Source organism: Balaenoptera physalus, assembly GCF_965194825.1.
Source record: "Balaenoptera physalus genome assembly, chromosome: 18".
In the NCBI taxonomy this organism is placed as follows: Eukaryota; Metazoa; Chordata; class Mammalia; order Artiodactyla; family Balaenopteridae; genus Balaenoptera; species Balaenoptera physalus.
Genome location: NC_138899.1, coordinates 14,751,343 through 14,755,793, shown reverse-complemented (window position 1 = coordinate 14,755,793; position 4,451 = coordinate 14,751,343). Strand labels below are relative to the sequence as shown.

Here is a 4,451-nt window from a genome sequence, read left to right as displayed (position 1 = left end):
CATCCTTGTAAAATGTTTACAAGCTTCCCAACATTTTCACACAGTCCAGAATACACCCAGACACCATTTATCCAAGCCTAGGATTCCTTGTGAGTTGGGGGAGGAAGCAAGGGATAGGGATGAAGATAAGATGGAGAGGTGTTAATAAAATGATCACCACTGAAGGGAAAAGCTGTGAAAGATGTTGGAAGGGCAAGAGAGGCTGCAGAATATCTCTTCAGTGGAATGCCGGATTATGATCTTTGCAGGGTTGTTTTATCCTCTAGAGTTGAGCACCTTTGTCTTTCACTAGGCTATTTTACAACTCTGTTAAGGTAGAAGTTAACTTGTAGAAAACTAATAGTGATACAAATGATTCCTGTTCACAGCAGTGCAAACAATCCTGTTTATGGCAACTGAAAGGAATTTTGTCAGGGAGAGACTATAAAAACCAGTTGTAAAAGAGGCATGTACCACAATGTTCATTGCACCTCTATTTACAATAGTCAGGACATGGAAGTAACCTACGTGTCCATCGACAGATGAATGGATAAAGAAGATGTGGCACATATATACAGTGGAATATTACTCAGCCATAAAAAGAAACGAAATTGAGTTATTTGTAGTGAGGTGGATGGACCTAGAGTCTGTCATACAGAGTGAAGTAAGTCAGAAAGAGAAAAACAAATACCGTATGCTAACACATATGTATGGAATCTAAAAAAAAAAAAAAATAGTCATGAAGAACCTAGGGCCAGGATGGGAATAAAGATGCAGACCTACTAGAGAATGGACTTGAGGACACGGGGAGGGGGAAGGGTAAGCTGTGACAAAGTGAAAGAGTGGCATGTACATATATACACCACCAAATGTAAAACCGATAGCTAGTAGGAAGCAGCCGCATAGCACAGGGAGATCAGCTCGGTGCTCTGTGACCACCTAGAGGGGTGGGATAGGGAGGGTGGGAGGGAGGGAGATGCAAAAGGGAAGAGATTTGGGGATATATGTATATGTATAGCTGATTCACTTTGTTATGATGCAGAAACTAACACACCATTGTAAAGCAATTATACTCCAATAAAGATACTAAAAAAAACCAAAAAACAAAAACCAGTTGTAATATCTTACTGATTCCATCGTGAATTAATAATAGTTAATAATAAATAAGTCACAGATTAATGATGACCATTTATTATTTGCATGAGTCATGATTTTACCTTTTTAAAAATTACCCTCTTAAAAAAAAATTACCCTCTAATGCTGCATCACTGGGTTGCTTTCAGATTACAATCCTTATTGTCACTTCTGCTTATTTTATTCATTCAGCCTGTAAGGAGAAGTGTCTAAGTTTATTAACACCGTAATTGATTTTCTTTGATCATTCTTTGAATATTTTTCAGAAGTAAATATCTTTCATAAAGGCAAAGGCTTTGATATCAAAGGAAACTAAGAGGCCCAGAACGAGTAGTCGGTAGCACCGAGGGCTGGATATGGTTCTATCACAGGCGCCCCTTTTGCACAGGTGGTTGGGAGACACTCAGGGGATGGAAGGAAGGGAAAAGGAATCAGGGCCCTGTGACTGCTTGACAGAGGAGTGCGCTTTTAGGCCAGAACACACTACAGCGTTTGAGGCATTAAGTGCTCAGAAAAGCAGATGAAAAAATTAAATGGTGGTCAAGTACCACTTTATTCTAAATAGAAGCTACGTGTTAGCTAGAAAAAAAGAGGGGAAGAATTTATGAAGGGATGGGATATGGAAGCAACCAGAAATGGGGAAAAGATAAGCAACTCTAAGGATTCCGTGATGCTCCAATTCAGAGCTTTTAGCAGTTCAGTTCCTGCCAAGTATTTATCTGATTGGAAGGAAAAAGACCATCTATGGGTTCAGGGATACAAAAGAGAAATACCTAATTTATGCTTGTTCCACTGATCAGAGATTATAAGCTGCTTGCGCAGGACTGAGGCCTCCACAACCTGTTTGTTTGGCTGGTTGGCGTTTCTGAAATGTTTTGAAAGTAAATACTTTTGGACAGGGTGTGCCCTCTGATGACAGGCCCCCTTCTCTCTGCAAGAGACCATAAGGCCTCCCTCAGTTGTTTTACCCACGGTAACATTTGAGTTTGCACCCTCAACTAATAATTACATCTTTTTTTTTTTTTTTGGTTTAACAGTGGACCCATGTTTTTTAAAAAGTGAGGCAATTTAAACAAAGGAAAACAAAACCAAAACACCTTCATAAACAAAGCAATTCCACCTGTAGCCTCTGTCCTTTTTACCACTTAGTGGGGTAAAATGTCCAGTAAAATGTAAAATGCAGCATTCTTAATCATGTAATCTAGAAACTTTTCATGATAACTTATTGCAAATTGCACTTGACAGTTCACCACAACAATGGAAAACTGGCCCCTTGTTCGTTCACACAGTCCTTGAGCCCCAAACTGAAGTCACCAGTAAAACGATCTGGATAAAAAGTTTGCAGCTGTGCTCAGCCAGCTAGCTCCACCCTCTGGGTGTGAGCCCACCCGGGACACTGCTTTGTCCTGCTCCTTTGTGGGACTCTTGTCCTCAGGCAGGTAGTCGGGCAGCTCTGTGTTCTGTTCTACTTCCACAGGCGTGTCTTGGAATGGGACCAGCATCTCTTCTCCACTTTCGCGTTTCACAACTTGCTGAGCCTTCATAACCTTGGTTGATGCTATTGCTGATGCCAAAGCCTCTGCTTTCAGATCTGAACGGATTCACACCACACATCTTTGAACAGCCATTTGAAAAGTAAAGCTAATAACGCCTTTAATTTTTAACAAAGCCTCTTCACACAGGTTTCTCCGAGACATATCATCAAGACCATCTATATGCAAAACCACTGTTTTGGCACGTTTGTTTGTGGTTCCCAGAAAAAAACTGAGCTTTCCTTCGACGTGAATTCATTTCATTGAAACTATCACCATCTGCCATATTGGAAGACTGAAGAATTTCATAGATTTCAGAGGCCAGCAGTTTTGTTTCTCCTGGAGTCGTAGTCGAGCAAAGCCGAGTGGACGACAGGGGGGTTGGGATGGTCCATAAATAAAATAAGGCCGGGCAGACATCCCTGATCCTGGACAATGGCTCTACGGTTTAATGGATCTGCTGCTAGATCCCGGAGCTGGTTAACTACCGAGAGAGCATCAGGTTCTTCATTCATGGTGGAGGAGGACGAATTCATCTTCTATGCCATACACATGAACAAAATCTTCTTAAATTCGCTCCAGCGTTCTAGGAATCCGGAGCCTGCCGCAGCATCAGGGCCACACCAACGGATAACGTAGAGGAACCAGCAGGCGCGGAGCGAGTCCCTCCTTTCGCAGACGCGGCCTCGGCAATGACAAACGACCCTGCTGACTTTAGGAGCCCTAATAATTACATCTTTAAGCAGTTTTTGAAACCATTTACACAGATTTAATGATGTGACATTATTTATAACATTTAGCCAGAGCCAAAGTAAGTTCAAGCTCTGCCCCTATATGAACAAAATCACCCTTTGGCAAGTTCCCAAAATATAGGCAGAGGACTTGCCCTGCAAAATCCTCTTTTTTGGCAACACCCGGCCAGTGCTGTCTTTTCTTCGTGTCATTTATGTGTTTACTTTAAATGCACAACTGCTAAAGTTGTCCAAATAAATTTCATTCTATGCCCAGTTATTCTTCAGTTTTCCAGGTTATTCAAGCAGCAAGTCTAGTCCTTAAACAAGAATATTAGTCCCTTTAATTTGTGATTATGAAGTCCTCTAGCCTGACATCAATCTATCTAAGAGGCAGACATAACAGTCCCAAGATAGACCCATGATTTAAACCACCTTGGATGTTGTTCATCATGATGAATACTTCCATGGCCCAGGCACTAAATACTTCATAGGTATTATTTTTTTAAAATTCTCATGGTGTTAGAATCCTAATTTCAGATATGAATAAAAGCTAAAAGAATTCTGAGGCTTAAAATTTAAATCACTGAGCTACTATAACACAGCTACTGTTAAATCTAAGTCTAAAGCACTTGCCCTAAATTTCCAAGCCATTCAAAGGCCCTTTAATTATGGTACCACAAAAATACTCATGCCCATCTAGCAGGTGAATAATTATGCCTGTAGCAAAGAAGGAATACACACACCCACACTTTAAAAGTTTACACTACGTACTCCTCTTAGATCTTAGATAAATCATTTACGCTGTCATTGTTCATGATCAAGGTAGATTCAAGAAGACTCTTTCCAGGGACTTCCCTGGTGGTCCAGTGGTTAAGAATCTGCCTTCCAATGTAGGGGATGCAAGTTCAATCCCTGGCCGGGGAACTAAGATCCCACATGCTGCGGGGCAACTAAGCCTGCACGCTGCAGCTACTGAGCCTGCGTGCCACAACTACTGAGCCCGAGTGCGGCAACTAGAGAGAAGCCCAAACGCCGCAACGAAGATCCCGCTGCCACAACTATGATCCTATGC

At 41.6% G+C, this 4,451-nt stretch overlaps 1 pseudogene across 1 annotated transcript; it reads right to left on the bottom strand.

The window, feature by feature from the left end:
- Nucleotides 1-2,142: 2,142 nt before the first annotated feature.
- On the bottom strand, nt 2,143-3,362 carry LOC309647380 (armadillo repeat-containing protein 1 pseudogene; annotated as a pseudogene). The gene has a single exon. The product of its transcript is annotated as an armadillo repeat-containing protein 1 pseudogene (transcript).
- Nucleotides 3,363-4,451: the final 1,089 nt, after the last annotated feature.